At 30.0% G+C, this 13,373-nt stretch overlaps 1 non-coding gene across 1 annotated transcript in view; it reads left to right on the forward strand.

Moving 5' to 3' along the window:
* Positions 1-430: 430 nt before the first annotated feature.
* The window catches only part of LOC147832629 (uncharacterized), a 29,190-nt gene continuing 16,247 nt past the window's right edge, over positions 431-13,373 (forward strand). The window contains exons 1-2 of the transcript XR_015945399.1: positions 431-463; positions 12,227-12,335. This is a non-coding gene — a transcript (uncharacterized LOC147832629). The remainder of the gene's footprint in view (positions 464-12,226; positions 12,336-13,373) is intronic.

The raw sequence follows: 13,373 nt of genomic DNA on the forward strand, positions 1-13,373 counted from the left end.
TAAAATAATCTTGATTTCACTTTGAAATCAGATTATTTTTATTGTTTTAGGAAAACATATTACTTACTTTTGACTTACTGTTTCTGAAAACAAGACAATAATCTGTTCCTGTCAAGTAAATGCTTCCTCATAAGAATGCTTCTTGAATTTTTTGATAGAAGTCAAAACTCTAAGTAAGAAAACTTAATTAACGTACACACAGATTTTTATTTTTTTTTAATTTTATTATTATTATTTTTTGCAGTGTATATGGTAACATTACAAAAAGAAATAAGAAATCATATCTGTAAAGTACAGTTTCCGCATTTCTCAGGTCCTTTGGGAACTGACAGAACATTACACCCTTATTGTGATCAATGGGTCATTTCACACAGCAGTTGATCATCGTGCAACACTTTCTCTGACTAATTGCTTTTTCTCCGTTTCTAAGGATCAAAGGTGCAGATGATTCTTTCACCACAGAGTAAGATGTATCTGGCATCAAATCCCACTCGTGTTTGCATTTTCCATTACCATTTGCATATTATTATTGATCATTATTTCTAAAACAAAGATAAACTGTGACTTTAATCTGCAAAGTCATATTTGAACTAAAGTTGTAAGACTTTGCAGTGCAGCACTGGTTGATCCTGTGGGAAAAACAGCTCTCGCTCAGCAATTATTGGGCGCCTGTCATCAGTGACCTAACAGAAGCATATGAATAAAGTGACATGTAAATGCTAGTTATTGTTTTGCATTTAATTTTATCCCCTGGCTGGTCTTCAGCTTATCAGAACTCTTTAAAACCAGTCTAAATTTTATGATATTAATCTCACATTATAATGACTGTAATCTTAAGATGTTTTTTTATTATTTATTTATTATTGCTTGGCCCTTTATATTATATTATATTATATTATATTATATTATATTATATTATATTATATTATATTATATTATATTATATTATATTATATTATATTATATTATATGTATTAAATGTATGATTTTAAAAAAGGAGGCGTGGCACGCAACCGTCATTGGGGAAAGAGCAAATCATACTAAATTGTACATATAAAATTGTACAAAATAGGCGTCACAGTGGCACAGTGAGTAGCACGATCGCCTCACAGCAAGAAGATGGCTGGTTCAAGTCTCGGCTAGTCCATTTTGCATTTCTGTGTGGAGTTTGCATGTTCTCCTCGTGTTCGTGTGGGTTTCCTCCAGGTTCTCCGATTTCCCCCTCAAGTCTAAAGACATGCACTATTGGTGAATTGGGTGAGCTAAATTTTCAGTAGTGTGTGAGTGTGAATGAGTGTGAATGTGATGTTTTCCCATGGATTGCAGCTGGTAGGGCATCCACTGCGTAAAACATATGCTGGATTAGATGGCGATTCATTCTGCTGTGCTGAATACTGATTAATAAAGAGACTAAGCAGAAAAAAAATGAATGAATGAATGAATAAAATTGTACGAATTTATACAAATTAGTCTCTAAATTAAAAATTATGAATTGGCGTAACATATATTATATTTGTAGGCATTTGTTGTCTAATCTAGATTAATCTAGATTAAAATGGCTCATATGAATTCTGTCGAAGGCATCCAGAATATGTGTGCTACCCAAATAATGACTAAAAGTAAGTCTTTGAGAACGGGTTTCTCAAGCCAAATGGTGGATTAGACCAGGGGCTCATCTCCTGTAAACAAAACGCATCACAAACTGCTTGAGAAACTGTTCTACTATGATAATTGGTGATGAAAATAAATGAGGTTCAATAAGATGTACGCGTGTTACTATTTATTCAGTTAAACATGAATTTTGAACTGCAGGCCTACATAAGCTCCAAACAGCGATTGTTGATCATCTTAATCCAATTAAAGTCATAACTGAACTAAACAGCAATGGAATTAAAGAGCCCCTATTATACATGAAATAGGCTCATATTTTGGTTTGAAGGGTCTCCAACAACAGTCTAATAAGCATGCAAGGTCAAAAAAAACTTTCGGGGTTTTATAATCTGCATTTATTTTACTTAATTATCCCAGCGATTCTAATATGAATCGTTCAGTGATTAATTTTTTCCCAAACCCCTCCTTAGCGTGAAGCTAATCTGCTTCTCTGGCTGTCATCTGATTGGACCAATGACAGCCAGAGAAATGGCTAATTCCCTTTAAACCCAAGTGAGCAAATATATCCATTTTCTACCCCATTAAAGGCTTCTTTTTCATTATGTAGTCAATAACAAAAGATATACATGTTTTTGGCTGTGAGACGTAGTTTGGACGAAGTTGTCAGCGATTATATAGTAAAGTCATGCAATGTGAAAGTCCCTGTCGCCGATCCATCTTGCAGTTTAAACAAAGCAGCAACGAAACACTAGCCCAGATAGTCAAGCAGTGTGAAAACACCTGTGACACGACTACTTTTAAAATCATGCAGTCTGAACTCGGCATTAGTGAACTACATCCATGTTAGCACGTCACAATTTATGTTGCAATTCGAATACACAAATACACACAGGTTCGAAGACTCGTTCTCGCCAACTACAGTGCAATTTGGCCAGTTATACATTCGCACGAAAATATCAAGGTGAAAGTTATCAAAGCTTGCGTAGAATTGCCCCAGCTCCCAACCCAGCTTTGAGAATAGATTAACAGCGATATTTTTTTTATCACCCGATAAGAGTCTTGCGTTAACACAGCACGTTAACGCTGATAACAGCTCACAACTAATTATATTACTTATAATTTATAGTATATCTTTCTTTTCTTTAGAAAAAAAAACTTTCGAAACACTTTTACAGCATTTTTATTCAACTTTTTAATGAGATAAAAAGACAACTGCACCTTTAAACCTTGGTCATGTTTCTAATTAAATCATTTTACTTAATGATTAGCTGTTCATTTCAGTGATACAAGCATATGCAAGCCACATAGATTAAATGAACATTTGTGAAATCCCTACAGAGCAAAAAATACGCTTGCCATTCTCTTTTATAAGCAAACTTTGTGCAGAATTAAGCACTCAGAAGGAGAGCGACAAGCTCATTTGGCTGCAGGCTGTCCGTGGTCAGTCATCACAGACTCACAGATCATAAAAGGATCTGTTTAATGAACTGAACCGGGATGAAACATTCCCCCCCAAATTCGAGTAGAAGCTCTCTGTGTGCGAATGTGCGGGCTCATGTAATATTCAGCTCTTTTCTGGCGGACTGCGATTAAAATGCGCCCGGCGTGAATCCAGCAGTTTAGATGGTTCGGTTAGATGACCCCCCCACACACAAATGTCTCTTTTTTTTCTGGCTTCATTCACGCTCCGCAAGTCCACTCGGTCATCCATTCATTCTCCTAGAGTACACAAGCAAGCTCTAACACACTCCAATTCACTCTTCCTTTTTCTTGTCAAAGCTTGCTGTTGTCTTATATACTCCGTTTCTCTTTCCCTCTCACACACACATCCTTCATTTGGCCTCATTCTGGGTCATCATCCTCAAAGCCAGCAGTCTATTAATGTTATTAAAAATATATCAGCAGATTCTGAGAGCCATCTTTCAGCTCTCTTGATCTGTCGTTTTTATCATATTTCTAACCTCCCACATGAGTTGAGCTTTTCTACTAAAGCCTCGGTCCCTTGTGAGCTGGAGGAGTGTCGAGAAGCAAAAAAAAATAACAGTGTCTCAAGACTTTCTGCAATATATTTTCTCTGGAGAGATCTCCACTAGTGTCTGTGGCTTGGCGAAGTTGCACAAGTTATGCATGGATTACGAGATGTACTGATGAGGGCATGGAACGTTTGAGAGGTGGAAGTATACTATCGCATTTGAAGCTTTCTTCTGGGAACTAATGCTATATAAACTGATTGTGAACATTATGTATGATGCTGCAAACATGCACTGTAAAAATAAATATGTAAATAAAGATTCATAAAAAAGTCACTCTTTTACTGTATATGCTAAACTAGGAGATTAAAGATGGATAATGCAATACAAAAAAATAAATAAACACACTAATTAATAAAATAAAATAAATAAAGTTTAATAAAATAAATCATGTTGGAATTAAAGATTAAAAATAAAATGAAATTAAAAAATAAATTAAAATAAAATAAAATAAAATGAATGCTGTGGTATACCATAAAAAGAAAAACAACTAAATTTAATAATTACAAAATACATAAAATTAAAAATAATAATAATTAATAAAATAACAAAAAATAAAAACAAATAAAAGAACAAACAAACAAACACACACTAATTAATCATAAAATTGTAAAAATAATAATAATAATAACCATAAATAAAATAACAAAAATAAAAATGTTGTAATATACCATTAAAAAACTAAATTAAATTTAATTATTTAAAAATATATAAAATAATAAAAATAATAATATAAAATAAATTAACATAACACAAAAAATAAATAATTAATAAACAAACAAACACACTTATTAATCAAATAATAATAATAATAATAATAATAATAATAATAATAATAATAATAATAATAATAATGAAATGTACCATAAATAAAATAAAATAAAATAAAATAAAACAAAATAAAAATATTGGATTATGCCATTAAAAAAACTAAATTAAACTTAATCAAATAAAAACATATAAAATAAAAATATATAGTTTATAATAAAATAACAAAATAAAATAAATAAATAAAATAAATAATAAATAAGCAAACAAACACACACTTAACAATCATAAAATAAAAAACAAAAATGATGAAATGTATCATAAAATAAAATAAAATAAAATAAAATAAAATAAAAATACTGGTATATATTATTAAAAAACTAAGCAAAATTTAATTTGTTAAAATATATTAAAATAATAGTAATATTAATATAATAAAAAAGTATATAATAAAATAACATAAAACAAAATAAAAAATACAAATTAATTAAAACAAACATAAATAAATTAATTAACCATAAAATAATATATAAAAATTCAATAATAAAATTAAAAATAAAAATGTTGGAATGTACCATTACAAAACAATATTAAATTGAATTATTAAAAAATATATACAATATTTTATTAAATATAAAATAAAACAATTAATATAAAATAGTAAAGTTTTTACAATACCTCTGACGTGAAGCAATTGATTTGCAATGCTCACTTTGTTACATAGTAAATGAAACTTCTACTATAGTGCAGCTGGATGTGATGTGACGCATCAACGCATCGATTGTTAAAGACTGTATTTTTCCACAACTGCACACGCTGCCCTGCACAGTATGTTGTGATGTATGAGGCATCTCTATCAGATTATTTTGTTCATGATCCTGAGTTTGTCTCTCTCTCTCTATTTATCTCCTACTATGTGCACAAATTGGTGGGTGGGGCTAAAGAGTCAATGATGTAAAAGTGGGCGTTAATCATCAACAGCAGAGGTGCTCTTTTGCAAATTAACACAGGGTCAAAAATAAGCAGATCCAATGATAATCAAGTGTGAGTCATTTACCAACAACACAGATGAAAATGGAACATTCTATTTTTTGGAGCGGGGGTGAGTTTGAGTGGCAATAAATAATGATGCATATAAAACAACATTAATTACTGTGAACATTAATAAATATCATTTGAATAATAAACATCCTCCACCCATAAATACTGCATGATAGAAGAACACTCCCACAAATGCATTTTCAATTAGGTTTGTGTCAAAAGATAATTGCCTATGCCTTTGCATCACTTTTTTATGTAAGCTGTTAGTTCATCTGAACGATAATGCAGAGAGTTAAATTAAATGTTAACTAATCAATTTTTTACAGTGTAAATATGAAACATTCATCAGCACTGTTATTATTCACATACCTAAAAATCCTCAGACCTGTAGCAGAGCTGACAGTTAGTCAGACATGAATAAAGGTGAATGAGAGCAGGTCTGTGCTGCAGGAAAGCTGACAGTGATTGGTGGAGAGGGAAATCAACGGACACATGCTGTTAAATCTGCAAACTTCTGACATGTTAGAGTATTTCTCTGAGGAGTATAGAGTAATGTCATTTGTTCACTTGAATCGAATGTGTATCTAAGCTTATTAGGTAAAAGGTAGCAAATCAATATGTTATTGACAACGTTGATATAGTTTAAAAGATTTTGTTCGTTGTTATTTGAAGGCGGAGTGTTGACAAGACAATTCTGACTTTGGAAACAAGCCAAACAGATCCATCCTCCAAATCAATACATGGTGGAAATGATGTTTAGGACTGGGTTCTGAAGTTTTTGAAATCTATAAAAGATGGTGTAAAACATTTGAGCAAATGTGAAGTTTAATTTAGTTTAATTTAATTTCATTCAATTTATTTAGTTTTATTTTAATTTGATTAATTTAGTAATTTATTTTAAATAAATTAATTTAAAAAATGTATCATTTAGTATGATTTAAATTTAAATACTTTAATATGTAGTAATTTAAATTAATTACTTTTGTATTTTATTTTAATTGTTTTAATTTATTTTAAATAATTCAGTTATTGTATTGAAATATTTTAATTTATATTTTATTTTATATTTTCTTACTTTAATATAAATAATTTAGTAATGTATTTTAAATAATTTAGTAAATAAATTACATTTGTTTAATTAATCTATTTGATTATTTATTTTAGTGTAATTTAACCTCATTTTAATAATTTGGTATTTTAATTCAAATAATTTCATTTTGTTTTATTCAAATTCAAATAATTTAGTAATTTAAATAATTAAATAATTATTTTTTATTTTTTTATTAAAAATACTAATAACTTAGTAATTTTTTAATTACTTTTATATTTTATTTAGTTTTATTTTAATTTAAATAATTTAGCAATTTAATTTAAATAATTTAATTTAAATTTAATATAATTTTGTTTTATATTTTGTTTTACTTTAAATTATTGTAGTTTTATTTAACCTAATTTTAACAATTTAGTTTTTTAATTTAAATAATTTAATTTAATTTTGTTTTATTTAAATTTAAAAATTTTATTAATTTAATTTAAATAATTTAAATATTAATGAAATAATTCAATAAAAAATTTTTTTCAATTTCAATAATTTGATAAGTTAGTAATTTAAATAACTTAGCATTTTGTTTTATTTTAATTAGTTTTATCTTATTTTTAAACAATTTAGTAATTTAATTTTAAATAATTAAATAAAGAAATATTTGTTTTAATTTAATTTAAATAATTTTGTAATTTAATTTAAATAATTTAATCATTTTTTTATTATTTTATTATTAGTATAATTTAATTTAAATCACTTAATTTAATTGAATGTTTTTGTACACAAAAGGCTAACTATAAACATATATATCTGTATGCAGACACTACCATACACATATAATGCAGGATGTGATGGATGCAATGTTAAATTCATTATCTCCAGTTTGACCGCTGTAGTAAGTAATGTGGTGCTGTTTCTTTAGGCTGAACTGTCAAATGTGATCTGCACTGTCGATCTGTCTCTGTTTATTTTGTCCTTGCGGTGTGCTTTTGTTTGCTACTGAAGAGTCATTTTCTCTCCGTTGTGATTGGTGCACCAGGCCTTTCCTAATTGCCAATTAACAGCGCTCACAAAGCAATCAAGCCCCAGCAATGCCAGATGCAAAGGAAAATTAGCTTGTTTATAATTTATCGGGCTTAACTTTAGGTCTATTTTGGAGAAGAGACACTATAATGAGGGAAATTATTCAGAATATTCCTCATTCTGGTATGTGCATCTACACAGGGCTGTACCCCTGAATGCAATCTGCCTAATGTGGGATTCACTTGATGCCATTTTATCCTTGTGAAGATTTTTCCTTTTCTCTCTTTTTTTTCCCAATTTAAAAGAAAATGCACTTTGAAGTTATTTTTAATTGCTTCTTGAACAGATAATGAAGCAACCGTCATTAAACGCAGTCATATTAGCAGAGTTCGCCCTCACTCGCAGATCTTTTAACACTGGGAGCAACTCCATTAAATGGAGATGTTTCGTTTTAACTGTCCCCCCGCACTCATAATTAGCCAAACACATTTTCTAAGCAATTCCTCCCCACCCCGACATAATACTAAAAAAAGCAAAGCTTGTAAACACTTTGTCATTTAGACATAAGTATTGAGTGTGAGGGCTTAAAGTAATAAGAAACAAATACTGTAGTTGTAGCTCTTATTTGTCCAAGCATCAGGTTCTTACAGCCTGCTGCAGTAAATCAGTTTTAATTACACAGTGTACAAAATGTTAGCTCAAGCTTAGCACTTAAAGTAGGTTATACATAAACACAAACACAGACACAGAGTCGGGCATGTTACTTAAAAAAGTAATTAGTAGTGCTGGGAAATGGTTCATTGCGATTAATCGAATCCAAAATAAAAGTTTTTTTTTTTTTTCTATAATATATGTGTTTGTATATTCATTATGTATATACAAATATACACATGCATGCAAATCTTTGAGCAAATGCATAATTATTTTAAGATCTAAAATATATACAGTATGTTTTTTGATACAACTTGTATATAAATATATTTGTTTTGTTTTGTTTGTTTTGTATCACATATACAAGATAAAAATATATAATACACACACATATATCAAAACGAACTCCTTTTTTGGGATGTGATTATTAACTAATCATCCACAGTTATGAGGTTGTCCCACCCCTAAACACAAAGTGCCAAACATAATAAGATATGTGCCCCACTACGCCCTGCAACAAACACACTAGAGCAGACAGACATTACTGCTGAGAGTGTATAATCAATAAAATGACTAAGTATTAGTCATTGAATTAAATATATTATATGTAATATATTGAATATGTGATAATATATTAAATGTGTAATACATTAATTACATATATGTAATAAAACTGTTTGTTTTTATGCATGTTTGTGTATCACAAAAACATAGTAAGATATATAATACACACACACATATTAAAGCTAACTCCTTTTTTTGGATGTAATTAATCACTTATCATCCTCAGTTATGTGGTTGTCCCAACCCTACACACAAAAGTGGTAAACATCATTAGATATGTGCCCCACTATCAACTGCAACACACACACACACACACACACACACACACACACACACACACACACACACACACACACACACACACACACACACACACACACACACACACACACACACACACACACAGACTAGAGCAGACAGACATTACACTCTATGTTGGGTTGTTTAAACCTAAATTGGATAAAACATGGACTAACACAAACACTAAGTTAAATTTGGTCCTATTCATTTTATTAAAAAAATAAATAAATAAATAAAATAAAAAACAGCAGTTGGTTTAGTCGGACAATCAAGGTCCCATAATGAAATTAAAAGTTGTATGGTAAATAACAAGAACCTCTGAATTACAAACCTAAAATACAGTATGCGGCCCTGGACCACAAAACCTGCAGTAAAATACTGTAGTTATAGCTCTTTTTTGTTGGTGAATCAGGTTGTACTGCCTACTGCAGTTTTAAATACATAGAGTACAAAATGTTAGCTCAAGATAACTCTTAAAGTAGATTATAGATAAACACACACATACTCAGCAATCATCAATTAATCATCGTCAGTTATGTGGTTGTTCCAACCCTACAAACAATTAAAATCATATGGTAAATTACCAGTAAGAGCCACTGAATCACAAACTTATAATACAGTATGTGACTAATATATTATAATATAATATTAGCATATATAACTGAGAACTGAGATACACCTATTTGAAAATGAAAATGCTAAAATCAAGCATTTTTCTAATGCTTTTTAGCATAAAAGAAACTAATTTTGATTATATAATATAATACAATCTACTTTTGACTATTGCCCCAAAATACCCACACAACATAAGACAACATACATACAGTGGTCACAAATAATCAATATGTACCTAAAAATAGTCTAAAAATCTACCAGAAAACAGTGTTAGTGACCAGAAACATCCCCATATTTTGTATATTAAATATGAAATCCTGACAGCAGCACTCATCCATAGGCATAAACTTTAAAAATAGCTCTTTTTTTTCTCCTCACCATTTCTGCAGCTGCTGTATGGAGTGAGAGAAACTATCAAAACCACTTGACAAGCTCACACAAAGAAGTCGCTAACTTGTCGAAACGATCAGTCACGTTGGCGTTTGTGGGTGTTGGAGTGGCCACAAATCTCATTTCCCATTTCCTCTCCTTGTACGCTCGTGTCAAGATACCAATTCTAGCTTCAGATGGCCTTTCTTGAGCACAGGGACACAGGTGGAATAAAATTAGTGAAGAGTGGAGCCACGTCCCAAGCCGCTTCCTACTGACTATCTAGTGCACTACAGTGAGTATCTGGGATTTTGTTGTGGTGGCCAACTCGTTCATTCATTCATGTTTCTTCGGCTTAGTGTCTTTTTTATCAGGGATTGCCACAGCAGAATGAACCGCCAACTATTCCAACATATGCTTTACGCAGTTGATGCCCATCCAGTCGCAACCCAGGACTGGGAAACACCCATACACTCACATTCACACACACACACACACACACACACACACACACAAACACACACACACAAACACACACACACACTGATACGCTACAGGCAATTTAGTTAATCCAATATATATAGTCCTTGTGTTTGGACTGTGGGGGAAATCGGAGCACCCGGAGAAAACCCAAGCCAAGGGAGAACATGCAAACTCCACACACAAATGTCAACTAGCACAGCCGGGACACGAACCAGTGACCTTCTTGATGTGAGGCAACACGCCATGGTGCTGCTTGAGTGAACAACTTAATACCCTAAATTCATTCATTGCTTTTTATCCACAATCCACCCTGTTTTTGTTGTACGATCATCCAGTACTGTAGTTTTTTTATGTTAAAGGAATAGTTTGCCCAAAACCAACATTTTTGTCATTATTTACCTCACGTTTACTTGTAAACAAACCTGTTTGAGTTTATTTCTTCTGTTGAACAAGAAAGAAGATATTTTGAAAAATGTTAGAAACTGATAACTATTAACCTAAATAATATTTGCTTTTCCTGCTATGAAAGTCAATGGTTACCATTTTTCAAAATTCTTCAAAAGATCATACCCATTCATTCATTCATTCATTCAATCATTTATTCATTTATTTATTCATTTATTCATTCATTCATTAATTCATTTTAATTTATTAAATAATTTGTTTATTTATTAAATATGATCAAAAAGTGAATATGCACGACATATATGTATTTTGTCCTCTTTTTCCCTTGTGTTCTCAAACAATACAATAAATTTCAGACATGGTAATTAGAAAAGTACACTGTAAATAAAATCTGTAATTTAATCTTTTTTTTTTTTTTTTTTTTGGCAGCTGGGGTGCCGGAACATAAAAAAACGTAAAATAACATCCGTTAAATTGTGAAAAAGTTCTCACATTCTAATTTCTGTAATTTAACAGTCATAATTTTACATTTTTTGGGGAAACACAAACTTTTTTATTTATTTATTTATTTATTTATTTATTTATTTATTTATTTATTTATTTATTTATTTATTTATTTATTTATTTACTCATTTATTTATTTATTTGTTTGTTTATTTATGTACTTATTTATATATTTGTTTATTTATTTGTTTGTTTGTTTACTCAATTATTTTTATTTATTTATGTACTTATTTTATTTATTATTTTATTTATTTAATTGTTTTTTTACTTATTTATATTTATTTACTTATTTTTATGTATTCATTTATTTATTTTATTAATTGTTTACTTATTTATATATTTATTTACTTATTTATTTAATTATTTTTTTATTTATTTAATTGTTTATTTATTTAATAGATTATTTACTTTTTATTTTATTTATTTATTTATTTATTCGTTCATTTTATAAATGTAGTAAAAATAAATAAGCATGTCATGCATGTGTATTTGATCTCTTTTTTTCTTTTGGTATCAAATAATACAATAAATTCGACAAATAAACAGTGGCATTCAACAGTATAAAGTCACAAAGGAAAGAATTGTTGTCATGTCTTTTACTATTTTAATTAATTAAACGAGAGAGCAGATTTGGACACAGCTTAGGGCAGAAGTGTCTGCTCTGAACTGTCACGACCCTTTTCCATAATCCTCCTCAGTCACACTCGCACACCTGCTCAAGTGATTCCTCAAATCATGTCTGATTACTGCAGAGAAACACACACACGCTCTCGTCTATGATTGCAGGACCAGTTATCTAATATCCAAATTTCTTCCACAGGTGCAAACGAGTCTCATATGAAGAGTCAAAGGAGGAGTGACATCATAACTGAGTCTGCAAAAGAACAGCTTAATTCACTGATCCAGAAGATCTCACAGATCAGAGTACAGTGAGTCGCTTCTATAGGATACTGAGAGCTTGAAAAGAAAAGCTATAGATGAAGGAGTAATTAGCATGAGGAATGGTGGGATGAAGCAATGCATTTAAAGAACACACGGCTGGTATTTGACACTTGTAAATTATATATTCATCTTCAAGCATATGATACTGTGTTGGAAATGGATTTTGCTAGGCAATATGGCTGGTATTTGCAGAGCTTCCCACAGTTTCTAATCGGATTTTAGAAGGAAATGTGTGAAATGTGGTAGAATAGATTGAAAGCAACATGGATTATATTATTTGGTAATAATAACAATAAAAATAGTAATAATAATATTAATAATATGACTACTACTAATAATAATACCCACAACAACAACAAAATAATAATAATAATAATAATAATAGTATTAATTTATTTATAAATTTTCCTTTGGCTTATTCTCTTTATTCATCAGGGGTCGCCACAGCAGAATGAACCCCCAACTTATCCAGCATATGTTTTACACAGCGAATGCCCTTCCAGATGCAACCCAGTACTGGGAAACACCCATACAAACTCATACATTACGGCCAATTTAGTTTATTCAATTCACCTATAGCGCATGTATTTGGACTGTGGGGGAAACCAGAGCACCCAGAGGACACCCACGCCAACATGGGAAGAACATGCAAACTCCACAGAGAAATGCCAACTGGCCCAGCCAGGACTTGAATCAATAAACTTCTTGCTGTGAGGATACAGTGCTAACCACTGAGCCACTGTGTCACCAATAATAATAACAAAAAAACTACAAATACTACTGGTAATAATAATAATAATAATAATAATAATAATAATAATAATAATAATAAAAGTATAGTAGTAGCAGTATAGTAGTAGTTTTATTTAATTTATTTTACTTTATTTTATCTATTAAATTAAATTAAACTAAATTAAATTTATTAATTTAGTTTAATTTAATTATTTTATTTAGTTTATTTAATTATATTCAATTTAATTGTATTTCTTTTAATAATTTAATTTAATTTAATTTAATTTATTTAT

This window comes from Danio rerio, chromosome 19 (genome assembly GCF_052040795.2).
Source record: "Danio rerio strain M-AB ecotype USA chromosome 19, GRCz13ab, whole genome shotgun sequence".
Taxonomy (NCBI): domain Eukaryota; kingdom Metazoa; phylum Chordata; class Actinopteri; order Cypriniformes; family Danionidae; genus Danio; species Danio rerio.